Source organism: Myotis myotis, unplaced genomic scaffold (assembly GCF_014108235.1).
Source record: "Myotis myotis isolate mMyoMyo1 unplaced genomic scaffold, mMyoMyo1.p scaffold_m19_p_3, whole genome shotgun sequence".
Classification (NCBI taxonomy): Eukaryota; Metazoa; Chordata; class Mammalia; order Chiroptera; family Vespertilionidae; genus Myotis; species Myotis myotis.
The window spans coordinates 101507580-101533130 of NW_023416335.1; the positions used below are offsets into that span (position 1 = coordinate 101507580).

Below are 25551 nucleotides of genomic sequence, written 5' to 3' on the forward strand. Positions count from 1 at the left end.
TTGTGACTCTTACAATTCTAATTGCTACAGTTTGTCTCTGCCAGGTCACAAGCCCACCTCCTTCTGTGCCCAGGTCTCATCGTCCCTCTGACAGACAGTAAGGATCTCTTGGCTCTGAGAGAAACTTCTGACCATCTCAGCATGGAAGTAATTACAGAAGAGAATTTCAACACCCATTTTCTCTGAAAGAATTCAGAGCCAGGATACTTGAGGTAATATATTAGGGCAGTAAGACAGACATGAGAGGAGCAAGGATGATGGGCCAACTGGCACTACCCGATGTGTATGTGAGACAAGGGGAATAGCCAAAGGGGTCCTCGCCCAAAGTCTTGGGCCTTGGAAAAGACCTGTAGCCTACTTGTCCAAGAGACCTGACCCTGTTGCATCCAGTTAGCCTGCTTGCCTCCAGGCGGTAGCGGCCACAGCTATGTGGTTGAGGCTTTGCTCGGGAGCACACCAGAGCGCTGGATGTCAAATGCTCGAGTCATCCAGTTTCAGACTCTTCTGCTACCAGCCTCCTTCCTGATGATGACCCTGAGGAACCTCTACATAACTGTTTAGAGGTCGATGACTTTGTAAAGACAGCCCACCTGGGCCTCACTGACACCCCACTGGCATCGCCAGATGAAGTACTATTCATGGACAGGAGCAGTTCTGTCCGGGGAGGAATCAGGTATGCAGGAGCGGTGGTGGTTGCTTTGGACCAAACAATCTGATCTCAGGCGCTCGCCCGCAGGACTTCAGCACAGAAGGCCGAGTTGATTGCCCTTATTCAGGCTCTCTGGTGGGCAAGAGAAGAGTCAGTGACAATTTGTGCTGATGGCTGGTATGCAATTGCAACAGCTCCCATGCAGAGTGCTGTTGCCGGGTATGGGGACTCCACAGAGGCAAGAGGGAACCAGGCTGCAGATGAAGTGGCCTGGAAGGCTGCCCTGGAAACCAGTGGGGCCTCTACAGATTCTGGTGGGTAAAGGCTGAAATTCATAACTAATTTTTACTCAAGTTCTTACAGGCTTTACAGTCTTCCCAGAAAGCAATCCAGAAGCATGTCTGAGACCTGCTGCCTTCCAACCTGGTGACTCTGGGTAAAGACCACCCAAGGACTGACTCTTACCTGGAGGGGACCACATACCGTCATCCTGACCACCCCCACCGCTCTCAAGGTTGCAGGACTGAATACTTGGATACCAGAAACACCCCCTGCGTATTCGTTGCTCCACAAGGCTAAAAGAAGCTTGTGGGACAAGTGTGTGTGTGTGTGTGGTGGGGGGGGGGGGGGAGGCGGAATAAGGAGGAAACTGGTCTTGCAAGGCGTGTCAGGCCATAGAAACTGTGAACAATGAACTGCACTGGTGGGGAGGGTTGTTATGCTGGTGCCAGGACAGATCATCGGATGTGGCCTGACACCTGGTGGCCTTCCTGCAGGGCCACAAAGGGGGAAGGGGGCATATTTGCAAGACAAAGACCCCAGTGGGATATATATAGACAGGCTTTCTGGGTGTTTCTTCACTCTGATTTGGAAATGATTTCTGGAGTCCACTAGTGTTAATAAACGGGGTCCCTCCCTTTCTCTAGGAAGCATGTTTGGTATTTCTTTGGTCTTCTGTAATAGAACTTTGAGAGATTTTAGGAAAGTTTTCAGTGTGAGATAAAGTTTTATGGCAAAGCTGCTGGTAGACGATAGAGTGAGCCCACAAGTTGGTTGGGGTGGGGTCTCAGGGAATCGCCAGGATAGAGAGAAAGGTGTTAGTCAGGTTGATAGACTCAGATTTGGTACCCACCTGTGCCTGCAGGTTGGCTTGGGGAAGGACTCAACACAGGAATAATCGTGCTTGCCAACTGTTCTTCCAGCACTTGCCTGGGAAGACAGACAGTTTAGTTCTTCCATATATGTCCCTGACACTTTTAGAGATCCTGTTCCAGCACTGGAGTGAGTCCGTTACTGGGCAAATCTGTGCATGGGCCTTTAAGAGGAATGCCAGAGACTCCAGAAGCCCTCCATATCGCTCAGCTACAATCTTCTCAGCCACAATTTCTATTGGTTTTCACAACCTGAAGTTATAGGGACTCTCTTCCCAGTACTGGAATCCTGGGCTGGGAAAGCCAGTGTGGAACTGGGACCCCTCATTCCTCATGGGGGGACCTCCACAACCAGGATATTCCTCCCAATTATTAACCACCATATGTGGGTGTAGGACCAGCCTGTTTTGCATTTTCACCCCTCCTACCAGGCTTAATGTGGCTTCTCCTTTATATTCTTAGTTGTAGGACTTTTGTTCAGCTAGTCTTCAGGTGGTTTTCAATTATGGTTGTTTTATAATTTATTTGTAATTTTGATGTGGTTGTGGGAGGAGGTGAGCACAGCATTTACCTACTCTGCCATATTTTGTTTTTATATGTTCTGAATAAACCTTTAGTTGGCTACATACATTGCAAATATCTTTTACACTGATTTATCTTTTTCACTGTTTTGGGGTTATCATTTGATGAACAGTAATTTTTAGTTGTAATATAGGCTAATTTATTAATAATTTTGATTATAAACACTTTTTATGAATGAAACATTTGCCAATATAAGATCATGGATATATTACTCTAAATTATTTTATGAAAGTTCTATTTTTCTGACTTTAGCATATAAAGCTATCTTCCTCTGATTTATGTGTTTGGAATGATGCAGGCATCAAGTTAAATGTTTTCCTTGTAGATACCTAATTGTCCTAATACCTTTTATTAAAGACTATCTATGCAAAGCTGCCATTGTCATAAATCACAATTCCATATATGTATGGGTCTGTGGTTAGGACTCTATTTATTCCATTGTGATATTTGTAAACCTTGATTTTAAGTAGAATAGTCCTCCTACATTTTTCTTCTTCTTCTTCTTCTTTCTTTCTTTCTTTTTTTCTATGTAGGAGAAATATACTACTACTCAACTTCTACTATAAGGTTGGCAACCCCGAGAACTCCTTTCATGTAGCATGTTACATTTTTCTTCTATTTTAAATTTTGTTGGTTATTTTTGGTCACTTGCATATCCATATAAATTTTAAAATCATCTTGTAAAATTTCTTTGGTAATGTAGATTTCATTAGATCAATTTGGGAAAAATTGATATCATTATAATATTAGTATTCTAATCTATAGTTATGATTTATCTATTTATATATGTCTTCAATTTATTTCAATATTGTTTTAAGTTTTCATGTTCAGTTTTATACATATTTTGCTGGATATATTCCTGGGCATTTGATATTTTAGATGTTATTGTAAAATTATGTTTAAAGTTTTAATTTTCTGACTTGAAATTTTCTGTGCCATAGAAATGAAATAGATTTTTGAATGTTGATAGAAAAATGAGGACACATTTGTAATACCTTAACCAATAAAGAAATTAAAAAAAATAAAAAATAAATAAAAATATTAGCCTAGCTAAAATGAACTAAATGATGCATAACAAATACCAGATCATTGAAATTTGGCTTGGGAATCCTACACAATGGATAATTTTTCTGCCTCACTCAATATTTTAATATTTATATTTTTACTAGAGGCCCGGTGCATGAAATTTGTGCACGGGGGTGGGTTCCCTCAGCCCAGCCTGCACCCTCTCCAATCTGAAACCCCTCAGGGGATGTCCAACTGCTGGTTTAGGCCCGATCCCAGGGATTGGGCCTAACCCGGCAGTTGGACATCCTTCTCACAATCCCGGACTGCTGGCTCCTAATCACTCACCTGCCTGCCTGCCTGGTCACCTAAAATTTCTCCTCTTGCCAGCCTGGTCACCCCAACTGCCCCCCTCTGCCAGCCTGGTCACCCCCAACTTCCACCCCTGCCGGCCTAGTCACCCCTCACTGTCCCCCCTGCCAGCCTAATTGCCCCCAACTACATCCCTCCCACCAGCCTGGTCACCCCTAACTGCCCCCACCCCACTGGCCTGGTTGCCTCTTACTATCCCCCCTGCTGGCCTGGTTGCCCCCACCTGCCCCCACTGCCAGCCTGGTCACCCCTCATGGCCCCCGCCGGCCTGCTGTTCAGTCGTTTGGTTGTTCCTCACTAACCCCCCTGCCAGCCTGGCTGTAGGCAACCATCTTGTGAGGGCATGACAGCCAATTTGCATGTTACCTCTTTATTATATAGGATAAAGCATCATAATAAGAAAATACAGCAACCCTGTATTAATTTTCTATTTTACTGTAACAGATTATTACAAACTTAGTGACTTCAAATGATATAAATTTATTATAATTCTGTAGTCCAGTGTCAAAAATCAGTCAATCAGTCTATGTTCCTTGTGGAGACTCTAGGGAAAAAATTTTTCTGTGTCTCTTTAAGCTTCTATAGGCCACTTGCATTACTTTGTGGCCCCACATAACTATGATCATTACTGTTGTCAACACATACCCCTTCCTGATACTGATATTCCTATCTTTTATAAAGACCCTGTGATTTAATTGGGCCTACCCAGATAATTCAGGATAATCTCCTCATTTCAAGATGCTTAACTTAATCATATCTGCAAAATCCCCCTTTTTATGTAGGTAACCTAATCTCAGGTTCTGGGGATTAGAAGTGGACATGTGTGTGGGGGGGCATTATTCAACATACCACATCATCTATGACTTATTTACCTTGATATAGCCTCAAGAAAATTAGACTTCTACAAAAAATAGTCTAATGAAATAGATAGAATGAAATTCAAAATCTATCATCAACAATTATTTTTTTTGGCATTATCTTTAAAATAAACCTCTGCTTCAACTGTACTGCCAGAATAGTTTGGAAGTCTTCCTGGAGAATTACTAGTGACCTTAATTTCTGTGGCAATAGAAATGTTTGTCTGTTCAGAATATTTGTACTTATGTAGTCTTCTGTTCTTTGTTTAAAACATTCTGGGTTTGTTTCAACATTATACTTATTCTCTGGGACCTTAGTACTTTTGTGTCTAACTATAAAATAAAATGATAGTTTATTCATTATAGAGTTTATTCATTATTTATAATCAATTTTTGTCCTTTAATTTGAGCTTTAAAATACTGTTGCATTTTATGTGCTTCCTAATGGTGAAAGGATAGAACTACTTTTTTAATCTTAGGATAAATACCCAAGTGGCCAATTGCAAGCCTGACACCTTATTGAGATATTTATTTGAATTCTAAAAATGTTTGCTTTGTACTATATTATATTAAATTTTAAAATACACTAATACTATATAGAATGACAAAAATTGTGTTACATAGCTTATACTCTTTCTCTAAGATATTTGAATATAATTGAAGTTCTAGAAAGAGAAGTTACATTTAAACTAGCTTTTTGTACCACCTGTCATAGCACTGAAAATACCTTTTTAAAAAAAGCAAAAAAAAACCCACAAAAAACACACACAACACCCTGAGTTTGAAAAGCACTAGTGGAAAAGTATAGGATTTGAATTCACAAGACCTGGGTGCTGCTAATTATCAGCTGTGTGATCTTGGGCAAGTCATTTGTTTTAATCTGAATGTTTTTGTACCTTCAAAATTCATATGTTGAAATTCTAATGTCTGATATACTGGTAGGAGATGGGGCCTTTGGGAGGTGATTAGGTCACAAGGGCAGTACCCTCATGAATAGGATTAGTGTTCTTATAAAAGAGGCTCCAGAAAGATTGCTATTCCTTCTACCCCCATGTGAAGATATAACAATAAGTCAGCAACCTGGAAGTGGACCCTTACTTCATCAGGCTGGTACCCTGATTTCAGACTCCCAGCCTCAATAACTGTGAGAAATAACTGTCTGTTGTTTATAAGCCAACCAGTGGTATTTATTATAGTAGAAAGTGATATTTCCTTATAGCAATCCGAAGGTACTAAGACACTATGTAGCCTCATCTGTAAAATAAAAATTGTAGTAACACTTCATAGAGTTCTTATGATAATGAATGTGGAAAAGGTGCTTTCTAGACTGCAATAGCTCTAGTTTTTGTTTATTCACTAGATAAACAAAAATGAGATTAGAATTTTATTATTCAGGATCTTTTAAGGGTCAATATATAGAAAATCCAATTCAAATTGGTTTCAGATAAAAGGGGATTTTATTGGCTCACATGACTCTGATTTAGGACCAGTTTGATCAGGGGTTAAAATGTTGTCATTAGGACCTACTGCATATCTCTTCAGCTTGCTCTCTTGCATAGTGGTTTCATTTCACTTTTGTGTGGTATCAGCAGCATTAAACCTATAGCTTCCTATGCTCAACTCCTGTGAAAAAGAACATAGCACTTTCAGAGTTTTTGTAAAACTCTTGGATTCACTCTAAGTTGGACCCGTTTGAGAGACATATCCAACCCTGATGTGGCCTGCTTTGATCATGAGGCAAGAGGGACTGAACCAACAGGTCCATCCAAAGAGCCATAAGGACCTCTAAGAAAACCCCAAATACCAAGAGTGGTGGATAAACCAAGATGGCGGTATAGGTAAACACTGGAAATTGCTGCCTCGCACAACAACTTCAAAAATACAACTAAAAGACAAAACGGACATCATCCAGAACCACAGGAAGGCTGGCTGAGTGGAAATTCTACAACTAGAAGGAAAGAGAAAAGCACCCTGAGACTCAGAGGAGGTGTGGAAGTAAAGTGCAGAGGTACAGAGGCGCATGTGGAAAGGGCTGGCAACTGAGTACATGGTTGTCTTTTTCAATCAGGAGGGAGTCTCAAGCTCCCGACTGCTCTGAACTCCAGTTCCAGGCAAGTCTCTGGGTACCCAGACTCATACGGGGAGAACTGGACTGTCTGCCATAGGCCAGAACTCGAGGGTGGCTATCTCTCAGAGGTGCTTGCAGCGATTACCAGGACACTGAGACGAGGGGCCTCTTAGGGTAGGACTGAGGATCAGCCATAGCTGTTTGTTCCATCCTGTCGATTCCCTGAGACCCCATCCCACCCAAGCTGTGCTCAGTGGCTTTTGCATATGAAAGGCCTGGCCCTTTGCAATTTGACAATTACCTAACAAACTACAGCTGGGTCAGAGAGACCCAAAACTTCCAAATGAAGGCCCAAGGCCCCACAGCAGCTTGCATTGCTTCACAGCTGGGCCTCATCTGGGCACCTCCAAACCCCAAAAAAGAAGAGGAATCTTCAGATCTCTCCATAGCTCCTGCTGGGTAGCCTCAGGCAGAGACTAAATTGGCACCTCCTTCGAGATCCAAGAGCCAGTGTACCCAGTGGTCAGAGTGGGACCATCCAGATTACAACTCTTCAGATCCATAAGGGACACATTCAGGGGGAAGATTCAGTGAGCACCAAAGCCCCACTGAAGCAAGTCTTGCCCCAGAAGGGTGTCTCCAGCACAGAAATTCTCCCACTGCAAACACAGCTGATTCTCACAGCCAATTGCCCTGGAGGTCAATTCCTCCCAGTGATACCTACAACAATCAAGACTTAACTACAACAAGACTGCGCACAAAGCCCACAAAGAGGTGCACCAAGAGTGTCCACCTCAGGTATTTGGGTAGGTTGAGCCACTGGGTCGTATAGGACACAAAGCAGAGAAAGCCATTCTATCAACACAGGGAAGCATAAAAGAAATAGGTCACAGATGACAGAAATGGAGGAAAGCAAACTACTGGATATAGAGTTCAAAACCACACTTATAAGGTTTTTCAGAATTTTCTAGAAACCGCCAATAAATTTAGTGAGACCTTCCATAAATCTAGTGAGACCCTCGAGGATATGAAAAAGGATTAACTAGAAATTAAGCGTACACTGACTGAAATAAAGAATATTATACAGAGTTCCAACAGCAGACTAGTGGATTGCAAGAATCAAGTCAAAGATTTGAAATAGGAAGAAGCAAAAAACACTCAACCAGATAAACAAAAAGAAAAAAGAATCCAAAAATATATAGATAGTATAAGGAGCTTCTGGGACAACTTCAAGCATACCAACATCCGAATTATGGGGGTGCTAGAAGAGAGAGCAAGATATTGAAAACCTATTTGAAGAAATAATGACAGAAAACTTCCCCTACCTGGTGAAAGGAACAGACTTACAAGTCCAGGAAGTGCAGAGAACCCCAAACAAAAGGAACACAAAGAGGACCACACCAAGACACATCATAATTAAAATGCCAAGAGCTAAAGACAAAGAGAGAATCTTAAAAGCAGCAAGAGAAAGAAACTCAGTTACCTACAAGGGAGTACCCATACGACTGTCAGCTGATTTCTCAACAGAAATTATGCAGGCCAGAAGGGAGTGGCAAGAAATATTCAAAGTGATGAATAGCAAGGACCTACAACCAAGATTACTTTATCCAGCAAAGCTATCATTCAGAATTGAATGTCAGATAAAGAGCTTCACAGATAAGTAAAAGCTAAAGGAGTTCATCACCACCAAACCAGTATTATATGAAATGCTTAAAGGTATCCTTTAGGAAGAGGAAGAAGAAGAAAAAGGTAAAGATACCAATTATGAAAAACAAATGCACATCAACAAGTGAAACTAAAAATCAAGTGAATAAATAATCTGATGAACAGAATAAACTGGTGAATATAATAGAATTAAGGGCATAGAAAGGGAGTGGACTGACTATTCTCAGGGGAAAAGGGGTGTGGGGGGTGTGGGAAGAGACTGGACAAAAATTGCACACCTATGGATGAGGGCAGTGTGTGTGTGGGTGGGTTTAAGGGCAGAGGGTGGGGTTGAAACCGGGAGAAGGGGAGCTATGGGGGGAAAAAGAGGAACAAATTTAATAATCTGAACAATAAATATTTAATTTAAAAAATATTAAAAAAAAAGAAAAAAAAAGAGTGGCAAAGAATTTGGTGTGTTACTACGGAAAGAAGGGGGGTGTTTTTCTAGATGATAAAAAAAGTTCATTCCAGGAGTACTTAATGTTTCTGAGATTATGTTATTTTATCCTTAGTTTGCCCTACTCAGTAGAGATAGCTTTCATGGAAGAAATATTACTTTTTTTCTTTAAAAATATTCATCTCCCTCCCTTTGTTTCTCTGAAGCTCATAATTATAACATGTTGTATGTGTTTCCTTTCTTTCTTGGCAACTAATTTTCTACCATCTGCTTTTTATTGTATGATGTATGGGAAAACCACATTTTCATAGCTGGGAAAGCTTGATGAGCTATTTTCTTTGTTATGTACATTTTGTTTAACACATTCCTATTTTTAGACTTTTGGAAAATTTATACATATGATTTCTCTTAAAACTCTTTCTTAGATAATTTCAAGTTTCATTTATTTTTGAGCACTTTTCCATGACTACTTGGGATATCATTCTAATTATATAAGGCTTAGCTCATATAGAGGGTGATGTTATATAATTTATTAACATAACCGGAACGAGTTTGTATTGTTCCATATCTAATTCCATTTATATTTAACTAGAGACCCAGTGCATAAAATTCGTGGACACGGGGGTTCCCTCAGCCCAGCCTGCACCCTCTCCAATCAGACATCCCTCTAGAATCTGGGACCACTGGCTCCTAACTGCTCACCTGCCTGCCTGCCTGATTGCCCCTAAACCCTCTGCCTGCCTGCCTGATCACACCTAACTGCTCACCTGCCAGCCTGATTGCCCCCAACTGCTCTCCCCTGCTGGCCTGATAGCTCCTAACTGCCCTTCCCGGCCGGCTTGGTTGTTCCCAACTGCCCTCCCTGGCCAGCCTGATTGCCTCCAACTGCCCTCTCCTGCTGGCCTGGTCACCCCCAACTGCCCTCCCCTGTCGGCCTGATTGCCCCTAACTGCTTCTGCCTTGGTCCCACCACCATAGCTTTGTCCAGAAGGAAGTCAGACGTCTGGAAGGTGGCCAGTCGACCTGGTCTAATTAGCATATTACCCTTTTATTAGTATAGACATTTTTTTTTTACTAGTATTAAGTGCGAACAAATAAAACTTTTCCCCCCTGAATAAGGTTGAAATTATTCATAGGTAGCCACTAAAATTTTGAGGTACTGATTTTACTAGGAAAAAGAAAAAATAATTCACCTTTAAAGCTTGTACACTATTATATATCATACTAGAGACCCAGTGCACAAAATTTGCGCACTCCGGGGGGGGGGGTGGTCCCTCAGCCCGGCCTGTGCCCTCTCGCAGTCTGAGACCCCTCGGGGGATGTCCACATGCTGGCTTAGGCCCGTTCCCCATGGGATCAGGCCTAAGCTGGCAGTCAGACATCTCTCTGGAAGCCTGGGAGGCCTTGGGGGATGTTCACTTGCCAGCGGGGAGCAGGCTTAAGCTGCAGTCAGACATCCTTAGTGCTGCTGAGGAGGCAGGAGAGGCTCCCCCCACCACCTCTGTACTGTCAGCTATCAGACTGGCTTGTGGCTGAGCAGAGCTCCCCCTGTGGGAGCGTACTGACCACCAGGGGACATCTCCTGCATTGAGCATCTGCCCCCTGGTTGTCAGTGTGTGTCATAGTCACCAGTCATTCCTAGTTGTTCTGCTGTTAGGGTCAATTTGCATATTATCCTTTTATTATATAGGATCATTGTACATTACAGTTTCAAATGATAAAATTGAAGAATTCAATTTTAGAAAAAAACATTGGCATATTCAAACTCTATTACAATACATGTTATTGCTGGTAAGTTTTACTAGAAATGAGCAACAGAATTAAATCACCAATAATAATACTTTTCTTCTAGTACATTTTCAAATTCTTGTAAGGTCAAGTTTTTGAGTTTTGTTTTTGACTAGATTTGTATTTTGATTTGATAATCTCATTCTTTTGGATACATTAAGTATTTGTGAATAAATATCTTACTAGCACAATTGATCAAAATATTTTCTATTTTTGTGGAAACATAATCTTAATTTTGTTTGACTTCATTGAATTGCATTCATTCAGTTGTCTCTTCAAGATCAAGCTCCTAAAATAGGCCCATTGATTTAACTGGCTTTCGTTAGCCTCTTCTTAGCACATGCAAACGAATTATTGGCATCTGCCTAGGTAACTTATATACATAAGAGATAACACATGAGATATAAAAAGTGTTTACATAATTAGTATATATTTTAACTTTATTTAGACCCCCTTCTATTTGCTAAGATTCTCTGGCAGAGGGTAAACAATTAAAACCAAAATTTCTCTGGACTATCCCTTATCTAAGCATACTATTTAATAAGAATCAAGTGCTGGAAAACTTCTGTACTACTGATTTAATCTACTTTGTTTATAATCCAGGATCCACTAAATTCCTATCTTGTGACCTTGTGGGTTGCTTAGTTTTTCTGTCCTCATTTTTCCCATCTTTAAAATGAGCATCATAATATTACAACTTCCTAGTACACTGATTAGTATTAAAGGAAGCATACCTATATGTTACTGAGATGAGTACCTATATGGTACTGAGAAGAGATAGTAAGTACTCTGTAAATGTTGATCATTATTATGGAACTAGAGGCCTGATGCACGAAATTCATGCAAGGGGCTTGGCCCTTGCAGCTCCAGCTGCCTCGGCCCTCGCAGCTCAGCTTTGTCTGGAAGGTCATCCAGACTTATTCCGCTGTTCGGCCATTTGGTCAATTTTCATATTACACTTTTATTATTATAGATGGAGTTTAGAATGGCAGTTAAGAGCCAAGGCTCTGTAGTTAATCTTGCTTGATATTTTTCTGGTTCTGCCTTTAGGTAAGACATTTAATCTCACTGAGCCGTAATTCTCTCAATTGTAGAATTGGTATAATGATGGTACCAAAGTCAAAGAAACTCACACTTTTTGTGACTGTAAATAAAATAATATATACAAAGCACTTAGAATAATGGTGGGTTATATAAACATTCAATATATATAAACTATTATAACAAATAGCAACATCTGTATAGGATTATAAACTTCACAAGAATACATAGAAGACATTTATTTAATTCAATTTGCATATATTCTAAAAGAGAAACTCTGGGTAAATTATTCCAAATAATTAGATCTTAAATTTGGATTAGTGTGCTTTTGTTTTGTTTATTTTTTTGTTTTATGTCATTGCCCAGTGTTCCGGTAAGTGGTTGAATTTTTCTAACAAACATTAAGTAAACATATACTATATAATAAAAGCTCAGCACATGAAATGGCAGAACGACCAGAATGACCAGAGACCAGAATGACTGCCACCACTAGCCCCGGCCAGCCCCACCCCCCCAGAGGGGACCCCCAGTCCAATTGGGAGTGTCCAGCCTGCAAACCCCCCACAGCCCCTTGCCCCAGATGGCCCAGACCCCCAGTGGGGATCCCCAACCCAATTGGGGGTGGGGCCAGCCTGAAAACCACCCAGTGGCCCCTCGCCCAGGCCGGTCCTGTCCCCCAGTGGGGACCCCTACCCCAATCAGGGGTGTGTCCAGCATGCAAACCCCCCATGGCCCTTTGCCCTGGCTGGCCCCACTCCCCACCGGGGATCCCACTCCAACTGGGAGTGTCCCACCTGCAAACTTCCTGCAGCCCCTCACCCCAGCGGGCCCTGCCCCTCCAGGGGGACACCCAGCCCAATAGGGGGCATGGCTGGCCAGCAAACTGCCCAGTGGCCCCTCGCCCAGGCCAGCCCTGTCCCTCAGCGAGGACCCCCACCTTGATCAGGGGTGTGCTCAGCATGCAAACCCCACACCCTGGCCAGCCCTGCCCCCCAGCAGGGACTCCCACCTTGATCTGGGGCCCCCATTAATTCTAATAGTGGAAGGACCAGAATGACCACTCAACCAGTCACTCTGAGGCACACTGACCACCTCTTGGTCCTTTTCCCCGGCCGGTAGGCTCTGATCACCCAATGGTGAATGGGGAACTGGGGATGGGTGGCAGGCGATGTGGGTGGTGCCAGGCCAAGGCCCCTGCTCCACCAGTTGCCCCAAACACAGAAGGCAACCCATGGCAGGGGTAGGGCAGGTGAGTGGGTAGAACGGCCGACCTCTCCATTCTTCCCCCCGGGCCAGCAGGCTCTGATCACCTGATGGTGAATGGGGAACTGGGGGTGGGTGGCAGTGGTGGGCAGGGCTGGCTGTGACCAGCTGGGGAAGATGGCCCTGATCGCAGGCCAGGCATAGGGACTGTACCCGTGCACGAATTTTGTGTGCTGGGCCTCTAGTATGCACTAAATATGAAACAGTTAAATAGCAAAACTTTGTGTTAGCTAGACTAGGCCCAGCTCTTAAAGAATCATATAAATATTTGTATCAAGGGACAAGAAATAAGCAAAAAGGAACGAACTTTATGGAATAAAGTATTGGAAGAGAGTTTCAGAGAAATTTTTTAATACATCAGAGTACAATCACCCAAGAGTCACTTCCTCTGCAGCAGAATAGCAAAAAAACGGTCACAAACATTCAAAAAGTTTGTATTTAGGTGAGCACTAAACTTTGTAGTTTCTGGGTTGAACATATCAGTACAAAGGTATCTAGAAAGAGAAAAAAGGAATACCAGCATAAAAGTAATAGAGATATAGTTGATGAAGTACAAATAGATAAGGCATTACCAGGGGTGGGCAAACTTTTTGACTCGAGGGCCACAATGGGTTCTTAAACTGGACCGGAGGGCCGGAACAAAAGCATGGATGGAGTGTTTGTGTGAACTAATATAAATTCAAAGTAAACATCATTACATAAAAGGGTATGGTCTTTTTTTTCAATAGTTATTTATTCATTTCAAACGGGCCGGATCCTGCCCGTGGGCCGTAGTTTGCCCACAGCTGCATTAGACTCACACTTTGTTAATTGAACTTTAAGCTACAATACTTTTTTGTGTGCAATTTATGCAAACTTGGGATCACTTAAGGAGAACAAGATCAGAACCCAGGTAGTAATATGACCCAAACCCAAATTATACACAATCAAGGACTTTATAATCTGTAGTGAGTAGATTGCTTTGCCAAATGCTTTAGACATATATGATTTTATTTAATCTTCACTTCAACCTTTTAGACATTATTTTTATCAGTCCCATTTTATAATAAAGTAATTTTTTTCCATGTTATTTCAAGTTTAGAATGGTAGAGCTAAGGTGGAAATTCAGGCATTCTAAATCTAGAATCCATGTTTTAACAGTTGCTCCATACTCCATATTCATTATAAAAAAGAAATTTGTAATTATAAAAAACACTAGAGGCCCGGCTCATGAAATTCATGCCTGGATACGGTCCCTAGGCCTGCCTGTGATCAGGGCCATCTTCCCCGGCTGACCGCAGCAGCTCTGATGCCACCCACCCCCAGTTCCCCATTCGCCATTGGGTGATCAGAGCCTGCCAGCTTGGGGGGAGAAATGGCGAGGTCGGCTGTTCAGCCCGCTCACCGGCCCCACCCACCCCACGGGTTGCCCTCTGTGTGTGGGGCAACTGGTGGAGCAGGGGCTTTGGCCTGGTGCTACCCACATCGCCTGCCACCCACCCCTAGTTTCCCATTCGCCACTGGGAGATCAAGCCTGCCAAGAGGTGGTCAGTGTGCTTCATAGTGACTGGTCGAGTGGTCATTTTGGTTGTTCCACTGTTAGGGTCAATTTGCATATTACCCTTTTATTATATAGGATAGATGCTTGGTGCGCAGGTGGTGGCCGGCCAGCCTGCCCTTATGGGGGCCCCGTATTGGGGTGGGGGTCCCCACTGGAGTAGGGCTGGCCAGGGTGAGAGGCCGCTGGCTGTTTGCAGGTTGACCATGCCCCCTATTGGGTTGGGGGTCCCCACTGGGGGTCAGGGCCATCTGGGCTGAGGGGCTGTGGGTGGTTTGCAGGCCGGCCCCAGCCCAGATCGGGGTGGGGGTCCCCGCTGGGGGGCAGGGCTGGGTGGATCAAGGGGTGGCAGTCATTCTGGTCTCTGGTTGTTCTGCCATTTTGGTCGCTGGGTTTTTATTATATAGGATACTGTAGTAATAGCCATACTTATGTTAATTGCTAATGAACTACTTAGAATTAATTTTACAATGCAGGTTAAATTCTTCTTGAATGAACCTTTTGTGGTTGTTATAAAGACCTGGGTTAAAAACACTGCCACTCAAATAAACAAGGAGAACCAACAACTCTGCTAGCCTGAAGTTGTGATCCCATCTGGGGTCAACAGTGGACAGGTGGACTAGCTCAAGATTTAACAAGGATTTCCAGGAAGTAAACCAATCAAAGGGTTTGATAAGCTCTCCACTTATTCCAGGCTGTGTGCAGGTAGAGACAGAAATAAGCCCAAGTCACATATACATTCCTGGCAGATAGAATATTCACATGCATAGAAAAGACACAAGGAAGCTTGGTGGAAATTACAAGCTGAGGCTGACTTGCAAGTGGCCTGAATTTTGAATGTGCTTGTTTTCCAGGCCACACACAAATTCATCAGGAGAGCAAAAGAGCATTACTGGCTGTGGTCCTTAAGCACAACGTGTGAAAAATCTTTGCATGAACACTGACCTATGTGAATACATTAGTGATTCTTGGAAAACCAAACTTAAAAACAAAAACAAGGAACAAAAAGAATGAGTAGAGTCATTATGTCTGAGACACACTTCAAAGCTTTAGTTCAGGCTAGTTATTAAATAATCAACAGTAACCCTCAGAGAATAAAATAACTCTAGTAATCTAGAGTTGTTATTTTATGCAGTATTCAATAAGAAATTACATGACATGCAAAAAAAAACAAAACAAGAAAATATGATACATGCCCAGAAAAAAAAGTAATCAGGTGAAACTTTCTGAATTTCCCCAGATTTAGCATTTAGCTTAGAAAGACTTTAAGGAATTATGGTGACAATATTCAAAGACCTAAATAAAATCATGCCTATAGAATAAAATTGAAATAAAGAATAATTCAACAAAGTATGAGATTAAAAAATTTTAATGTAATTTTTAAATTGTTTTTACTTTTCAGTAAAATTAATACTTGTGACACTTTTCCCTGAAATTATGAATTAACTGTCCAGAGTTAACAAGAAATGGATTTTCCCATTGAATTTATAAAATATTTAGCTTGTAAGAAACAATTTTTTCTTTTTCTTTATTATTACATAGCATTCAAGGATAATAAAGCTGTCTTGAGATTTCAAACTGAGAAATTTATGCAAGAGTTTTAAAAAGTGAATCAATCAACGTACAGTTTAAATATTAATATACACATACTCCAGACCCCAATTCCATTTAATACAAATATTAACCTTTCTGTTTAATTCCCTCTGCTTCCCCCCAATATGACATGACTTTGTAGAGTAGTGGTTCTCAATGCGAGCACCCTTGCCCTCCAGCACACATTTGGCATCTGTAGTAACTGTTACTGTGTTGGGGTGTGTGTGTGGGGGTACCAATGGCAAATAGTGGGTAGGACCCAAGGATGCTGCTATATGTCCTTTAAGGCACAGGATGAACCCCCACAACAAAGAATTACCCAACTCAAATGTTAACAGAACCAGTGGTAAGAATCCCTATGGTAGAGTATGACCCAATTTCCATTTTACAAATATCCTGTCTGTCCTCTGTAATTCTGAGAACACAGACCTTGATAGAAATCAGGACACATACCATTTTTTACCTTGGACCTGCGCCCCTAGTTTAACATCTTAATATGGAAAGTTATTTTGAGCTGTTCTGAAATAGTTCAGCAAACAGTTTCTGTTGCACATTTTTCTGGACTATGATAAAACTTTAATGATATGTAAAGCACCTGGCAAATAAAGTGCTCTACAAGTTCTGAAAATGTCTCAACACATTGAAAATAAAGAGCTTCACTTATTTGTTCAAATTTGTCAGGACTGTTTAGACAGGTTAAGTTTAATTGATTTGCTTTTTTAAAATAATATTTCATAAATGTCCTTTACAAATAAGAGTGCGTATATGTGGGGTCTGTGATACAAATAAGAACTGTCCACATAAATTCGGGGTGTAAAATATCAACGTATCCAATGAGAATTCTAATGGGGAACCCAATTTTTAAAAAATCATTTTAAGTTTACTAAGTAGAGACATTTTTTAGTATTTTACTAATCATTCATCTCCACATTCACATTCTGTGTGTTTTTTCATGGACAACAAACTGATTCAAATTATTTAAGTTATCCCACCATGTAAAGAAAAAAGCCTCTGCAATACATTGAAACATGGAGTTATCTTAATTTCACCACTGGCCGCCTTTTTCAACATTTCTTCCACCAATTCCTTTGACCCATAGTAATAACTTTTAATCTCATTAATTAGGGTCTGGATCTGAAGTCACGTTCTTTCTCACAAACACTATGTAATCAATTTCATGTTCTCCGCAGATACTATCAGACAGGGCCTTATAGTGAATTTGAGTCAGATAATTAATTTCTTCTGGAGGAACCTGTTCCATGGGAATTCCCAGTTCAGCCTTTAAAACACCTCTGTGCTCCTTGCCTTACTCCAGTTGCTTCATTTTCTTCAAGCTCTCCTGGGTTACTTAAGAGATGACTACAAAAAGTATTGGTAAAACAACCTGGAAAGGTAGTTTTAACATCTGATCTCTGCTGTAGCAGGAGCTTATTTTCAGTGTTGAATAAGAAGACACTAAAAGCTCCATGCAATAATCCTTTCTCAATGTTTTCATTCAGGTGACAATTCTTCTTGGTCTCAGCCCAATTTTATTGTCATTTTCATCAATAAGAATACACATCTCTGCCCTGGCTGATTTGACTCAGTGGATAGAGTGTTGGCCTGTGGATCAAAGGGTCCTGGTTGGATTCTAGTCAAGCGCACATGCCTGTGTTGTGGGTTCGGTTCCCTGGGGACGTGTAGGAGGCAGCCAATCAATGATTCTCATCATTGACGTTTCAATCTCTCCCTCCTTCTTCCTTTCTTTCTGAAATCAATAATATATATATAATCAATAATATCAATAATATATATATAATATATATATAATATATATAATATATAATCAATAATATATATATATATTAGGGGCCCGGTGCATGAATTCATGCACCTTGAAAGGAACTGTGGACTGTGAGGCTGTGGTGGACACAGGGGCAGGTCTCGGTCCATCCTTCATGCCCCTGCCCAGCCTTTCCCACTGTGGCCCCTGGTCCCCTGTCTGCCAGCAGCCCTACTCCCACTGCCACTGCTCTCATGTGGCCCCACTCGCACCTGCTGATGGCACGGAGAGATTGGGGCCAGTGCCAGCAGCGGGTGGGAGCGTGGCTGGCACTGTCAGTGGGTGCGAGTGGTGGCTACTGCCTCAATTGCCCCTCAGGATCAGGGGGAGGTAGAGAAGCCCTCAGGGGCGATTGGGGCCTACAGCTGCCGCTCACACCCACTGACGGTGCTGAGTGATCAGAACTGGTGCTGGGCGTCGACAGCAGGTGTGAGTGGCGGCTCTGGCGCTGGCAGCAGATGTAAGCAGTGCCTCCAGTACCAGCAGCAGGTGCGAGCACCAGGCAGGACTACGGCATGTGGGAGCAAAGAATTTCCAGTAACCACCAGAGGCTCACACCGATGACAGTGACCGGCGCCCCATCTTGGTCTGGCACCCCTGCTCACCTGCTCCACCATCCCTCCGTGGCTGACACCGGCCATGTATTACACTCTGCCTCCTGCTGTCGATGCCCGCTATGTTCCGTGTGCACCCCTGGTGGTCAGTGCATGTCATAGCTACCGGTTGTTCAGTTGTTCCACCATTCAGTCTATTTGCATAGTAGGGTTTTATATATATACTAGAGGCCTGTTGCACGAAGAGATTTGTGCAATAGGCCTTCCCTTCCCCTGGCTGCTGGCACCCGTTTTCCTCTGGCCCCCCGGACCCAGGCCTTCGCTCCAGATGGAGCCTTCAGTCTTCGCTCCTCTGCTTTGCCCCTACATATGCAAATTAACCGCTATCTTTGTTGGGTTAATTTGCATACTCTCCTGATTGGCTAGTGAGTGTAGCAGAGGGACAGTTAATTTACATGTTTGTCTATGTATTATTAATATATACATTGTCTTTATATATACACATACTCCAGACCCCAATAGATAGATAGATAGATAGATAGATAGATAGATAGATAGATAGATAGATATTTAAAAAAATACATATCTCTGCCAGGAGCTGAACCTGTTGCTTATCAAGATTGTTGATGTTGATTTCATGCATTGTTACAGAATGTCTGATCTGTCCTAGGATCCTGAGGTGCCAACAGCCCATGGACTGCCACTCGCCGCCCATGCCTCCCTACAATCCAGGTCCCCCTTATGCTGTGAGCCCAATGGCTCGGCCCTTCCCCCATGCCAGATTGCTCCACGTGTCTGCAGGCCAATTGTGCCAGGCCAAAGCCTGACCTCATGTCTCACAATGGCACCATGCCCACCTCGTGCAAGGTCTCTTGGGCAACCAGGATCGTAGAGCCGGTTTTAGCCCAGGGGTAGTGCCTCTCCTCCGTCAATTGGGTCCCTGGACAGAGGAGCCACCTGACAGAGGAGAAAGAAATTATCAAAGAGAACCAAATGGAAATTTTGGATTTGAAAAGTACATTAAGTGAATTAAAAATTTTACTAAAGGGGTTCAATAGAAGATATGATAGGGCAATAACAAGAATCAGTGAACTTGAAGATAAATCAATGGAAGCTATCTGTTCTAAAGAAAATGTTGTCCCACAGTTAAATTTCTGTACTGGAGTCACAGAAAAAGCACAGATAAAGAAGCAAAACTAACATTTTAAGAAATAATGGCAGAAAACTTCCCATATTTGATGAAAATGGTTAATCTATAGAGCCAAGAAGTACAATAAAGCCCAAGAAAAATAAACATAAAGAGTTATAGACCTACAAACATCATAGTCATGCTATTAAGAAACCAAGAAAATCTTGAAAGAAGCAAGAGAAAACTGTTTCATCATGTACAGGGCAACAACTAGAAAATTAATGGCTGATTTCACATTAAAAACAATGGAATTCAGAAGGCAGTGAGATGTTATACTTAAAATGCTTAAGAAAAAACACTATCAAAATATTTCTAAAGAGAGAAGATTGTGATGGAATAGGCAGAACTTTCTTGCACCTCCCCCTAGGGCCAGAACTGGAAATAAAGTTAAATTGGGGAACATTCACCTGGAATTACCAACTGAGGTCAGCTAAGGAGGAGACATAACAAGGAATAACAGAAAACACCTGGAGACCTGTAGGAAGGGTGAAGTCATGAAAGGGGCAGGCCCAGCTTCCACTGGAGGCAGGCTGACAGCAAAGAGGGATCTGTCAGCTGCAGGGGGTGTGTTTTTCCCTGACAAGATCAAGGGTTGGGCCCCAGGTTGGGCTACACAGCCTAAAGCACCAGAGCTGAGAACAGCAGTGCCGCAACCTTTTGCAGCAAGGATTCAGAATCTGGAGAAAAGGCCATGCATAAATGGATATACTAGATAAGAAATATAAATTTATAAGGCATGAGGAACCAGGTGGAAACGTACTCTGTAGTGGAGAGGCTCCCCAAATCTCTGGACCCATAGCTTTTTATTTACTAGAATATACATTTGCCCTTTAGCAAAGCAAACACACATATCAAAGGTAAGATTTGGTAGACAGTAAAAGATTATCAGGTTAGGAGATTGCCCTGAGCCACCATTGTCTCGACAGAACCTTGCAAAAGCCCAAGGTCCATCAGCCTTCTGACAGACCTCTCGCATTTATTATGCTACTTGTTGGTCTTTGTCTCCAGCACAGCAGCCCCTGTAACATCCAGGTGTGAAAGGTGGCAGGGGTTTTGGCACTGAGGAGACCAGAGCCAGTCAGAGCAAAAGCCATAGTTTTTTGTTTGTTTGTTTTTTAAATCCAGAGCACAGGATTTCATTTGTAGGTACTCACCTGAAGGTTGAATGGAGGGAGGGCAGTGCAGACTAAAGGTGCCTGAGGAGAGGTTGAGGTGGGAAACACTGGAGGGAGAGGTAGAAAAGGGGCAGCTGGGAGATGTGAATTTGGTCATACCAACCCCAAATCAAAATGGCAATTTTCCTGAGAGTTACTGGCCCCTCCCAGAAGCCACAGCTCAAGAAAAGGAAATGCTAAAGGAAAATACCCTTCCCTAGGAGAGACAGCTCATCCCAGGCTCAGGAGCCCTGCCTGGCACACCCTGCATCTTGACCTTTGCAGAGGAGACAGCAGCAGAAGCCTAGCTGAAGGGTTTGAACAGTATCAGGGACTATCAGTGACTGGCTTGGAGATGGAGTCCTCTGTCCCAACTGTTTCAGGAATCTGACTGGTGCTTCCCCCTCATGGGAGAGCTGATAGAAACTCCTGGTTTCCAGCTATTCCCACTGGACTGCATACAAGGATATTCACCTAGCTGAGGCCAGGGCAATATTTTGGGATACTCTCAGAGGAGTAGCTCTGGGATGGAAAAACACACCCACTACTTGCCCTGAAATCTGAATGGACCGTCCCCTCAAGAGAGATCCTGAGGACTATATTCCTGATTCTGTCTAACGCCCTTTCAGAAACAGACATTTGAGTGATTAAGAACCTGGGGATGCTGACCCATCCCTTGGCTCCTGTGTTGCTATCAAACTGACCTTAGAGTACAACTTGTCCCCTCTCATGTGTAGCCACAGACATAAACTGTGGATCACTTGAAGCTTCAAACAGGTTGCTGAGAGCCAACGGAGGACAGTTTCTGACAGTGTGAGGCCCAGAATTTGCAGGCAAAACAATCAGCCTCAGTTATCAAATGAGCATGATTGAAAGGGAGTTCCCAGGAGACACTATATTCTGAGACAAATCCACTTCATTTTCCCCCCTTCTTTATTTTATCTTTCTTCTTTATTGATTTGTTATATTTTTAGTTTCTCTTTTTTCTTTCATATATCTAATTTTTCTCTTCCCCTTTCTTTTCTTTTTAATGATTTTATTCATTTCAGAGAGAGGAAGGGAGAGAGTCAGAAACATCAATGATGAGCTGCCTCCTGCAAGTGCCCTATTAGGGATCGAACCTGAAACCCAAGATTGTGCCCTGTCTGGGAATCAAACAGTGACCATAACCTCCTGGTTCATGGGTCAACACTCAACCACGAAGCCTCACCAGCTTGGCTGTCATGCCTTTACTTACTCTATTTTTTTTTTCTTCTCTCCTGCTTTCTCTTTATTTTTTCCTTTTCTTATTTTTTTGTCTTTATGCTTTCTCAGTGTATTTTCCTTTATGCTTTCTCAAAGTGTTTTCCTTTTCATACTTTTCTCTTTCTCTTTTCTTTTATACTATTTTCCTTTTCCAATTCTTTATTCTTATTTTTTCTTTCAACTCTGCCCTTTCATGTGCCTTTTTCTTCCCCCTTTTTCTTCTTGATTTTTCTTTTCATCTATTCTTCTTCTTTTCTTTTATCTTTCCTAATTTTCTCTTATATTGTGGTTGCTTTTGACATTGTTTCAGGGGTCTTGTGTATGTTTTTGTTTTGTTTCTTATTTTGTCTTGTTCTGTCAGCAACTGCACACAGCTCACATGATGTAGTTGGGGATGATTTCGTAGCCCACCAGGTGTCTGAGAGGAGATTACATCCATGAATGGGATAACATTCAAGACCCAATTACAACAGGAGAGCCAAAATAAATCACACAAAGGACATTCCTAGAGCACCTAGCTCAGGAGATCAAAGAAATTGTGCCACTTGGTTCCACAAAATACTTACTACATAAGGCCAACCCACAAAGATTTGGAGGCATAACAGTTTGATTTAATACCTAGAAACAAATACAAAGGGACAGCAAAAGTGAAGAGACAAAGAAACAACTCCCAAATGAAAGAAAAGGAGGAAACTCTGGAAAGAGAGTTAAACAAAATGGAGGAAAGCAATTTATCAGATATAGAGTTCAAAGTAATATATGGATACTCTAGGAACTTAGTGATAAATTTAAGGAACTCAGTGGAAACTACAAAAGCATGAAACAAGAAATAGAAACAATAGATAAGAATCAGTCAGAAATGAAGAATAACATATCTGACATCAAGAATACACTGAAAAAAATAAAACAGATTGAATGAAGAAGATTAAATCAGTGATTTGGAAGATAAGCTAGAAAAAATACTCAAAGAGAGCAGAAATAAATAAAAAAGAAGTAAAAAGCAGGAGGATAGTTTAAGGGAAATTAGGGACACCATGAAAGGTGACAACATTGGAATCATAAAGAAACCAGAAGGAGGAGAAAATGAGCAATGAATAGACAACCTATTTAAAGAAATAATAACAGAAAATGTCCCTAACCTGGTGAAGAAAAAAGCCACAGAAGTTCAAGAAGCAGAGAATTCCATTCAAGATGACTCAAAGGGATCCATGCTAAGATATATCATAATTAAAATGACAAGCATTAAATACAAGGAAAGAATCTTTTTTTTTTTTCATTTTTGATTAAGGGATTACATATGTGTTTTTATCCCTCCATTACCCCCCACCCCCACCCCCCACTCATGTCCTCACCTCCCTGGTGTCTGTGTCCATTGGTTAGGCTTATATGCATGCATACAAGTCCTTTGGTTGATCTCTCCCCCTTATCCCCACCCTCCCGTACCTTCCCTCTGAGGTTTGACAGTCTGATCCATGCTTCTATGTCTCTGGATCTGTTTTTGTTCATCAGTTCATGTTGTTCATTATATTCCACAAATGAGTGAGATCATGTGATATTTATCTTTCTCTGACTGGCTTATTTCGCTTAGCATAATGCTCTCCAGTTCCACTCATGCTGTTGCAAATGGTAAGAATTCCCTCTTTTTTATGGCAGCATAGTATTCCATTGTGTAGATGTACCACAGTTTTCTAATCCACTCATCTGCTGATGGGCACTTAGGCTGTTTACAAATCTTAGCTGTGGTAAATTGTGCTGCTATGAACATAGGGGTGCATATATCCTTTCTGATCAGTGTTTCTAGTTTCTTGAAATATATTCCTAGAAGCGGGATCACTGGGGCAGATGGGAGTTCCATTTTTGTTTTTTTGAGGAAACTCCATACTATTCTCCACAGTGGCTGCACCAGTCTGCATTCCCGCCAGCAGTGCATGAGGGTTCCTTTTTCTCCACACACTTGACAGCACTTGTCATTTGTTGCTTTGTTGAGATAGCCAACCTGACAGGTGGAAGATGGTACTGCATTGTGGTTTTGATTTGCATGTCTCGGATGATTAGTGACTTTGAGCATGTTTTCATATGTCTCTTGGCCTTCCTTATGTCTTCATTCGAAAAGTATCTGTTTATGTCCATTGCCCATTTTTTGAATGGGTTGTTTATAGTCCTTTTGTTAATTTGTATGAGTTCCCTGTAAATTTTGGAGATTAAACCCTTATCGGTGATATCATTGGCAAATATGTTCTCCCATGAAGTGGGCTTTCTTATTGTTTTGTTGAAGGTTTCTTTTGCTGTACAGAAGCTTTTAATTTTGATGTAGTCCCATCTGTTTATTATCTCTTTCGTTTTCATTGCCCTAGGAGCTGTATCGGTAAAGATATTGCTTCGGCATATGTTTTATATTTTGCTGCCTGTGGATTCCTGTAATATATTTATGGTTTTCCATCTTGTGTTTAAGTCCTTTATCCATTTTGAATTTATTTTTTGTTTAAGTTGTAAGTTGGTCTAGTTTCATTTTTTTGCACATATCTGTCCAATTTTCCCAACACCATTTTTTGAAGAGACTGTCTTGACTCCATTGTATGTTCTTGCCTCCTTTGTCAAATATTAATTGAGCATAGTGGTTTGGGTTGATTTCTGTGCTCTCTATTCTATTCCATTGATCTATATGTCTGTTTTTATGCCAGTACCGGGCAGTTTTGAGAACAGTGCCTTTTGAGTACAGCTTGATATCTGGTATTGAAATCCCTCCTACTTTGATCTTCTTTCTCAGGATTGCTGCAGTTATCCAGGGTCTCTTTTTATTCCAGATGAATTTTTGGAGAGTTCTTTCTAGGCCTGTGAAATATGCCATTGGTATTTTAATGGGGAGTGCATTGAATCTATAGATTACTTTGGGTAGTATGGACATTTTAATGATTTTGATTCTACCAATCCATAAACATGGTTTGTTCTTCCATCTGTTTATGTCTTCCTCTATCTCTCAAAGAAAGAATCTTAAAGGCAGCAAAAGAGAGACAGAAAGTTACACACGAGATTACTAGCTGATTCCTGAATGGAAACACTCCAAGCCAGAAAGGAGCTACAAGAAGTATTCAAAGTAATGTAAAACAAAACCCAAGACTACACTATCCAGGAAGGCCATCATTTAAAATTGAAAAGAAAATAAAGAACTTTCCAGATAAAAAAAAAAAAAGGCTAAAGAGTACATTATTACCAAAACAGCATTGTAGGAAATGTTAAAGGGAGTGTTTTAAGAAGAAGAAGAAGAAGAGAGAAGAGAGAGAGAGAGAGAGAGAGAGAGAGAGAGAGAGAGAGAGAGAGACATAGTTATAAAGAAATATTGGAAATAAATATCTATCAATAATAACCTTAAATATAAGTAGATTAAATGCTCCAATCAAAAGCCATAGGTAGCTAAATGAATTAAAAACATGGACCATATATATGCTAACTACAAGAAATCAATATCAGAACAAAATATTCAGACAGACTGAAAGTTAAGGGATGGAAAAACATATTCTCTGCAAAAGGAAATGAACCATAAATTTGGGGTAGCAAAACTCATATCTGACAAAATAGA

At 41.5% G+C, this 25551-nt stretch overlaps 1 non-coding gene and 1 pseudogene across 1 annotated transcript; both read right to left on the reverse strand.

Moving 5' to 3' along the window:
• Window positions 1–2907: 2907 nt before the first annotated feature.
• LOC118652401 lies at window positions 2908–3036 on the reverse strand. The gene has a single exon (XR_004966629.1). It is a non-coding gene; the product is annotated as a small nucleolar RNA U109 (small nucleolar RNA).
• A 13905-nt stretch (window positions 3037–16941) lies between these two features.
• Window positions 16942–19053, reverse strand: LOC118649439 (annotated as a pseudogene).
• Between the last annotated feature and the right edge of the window lie 6498 nt (window positions 19054–25551).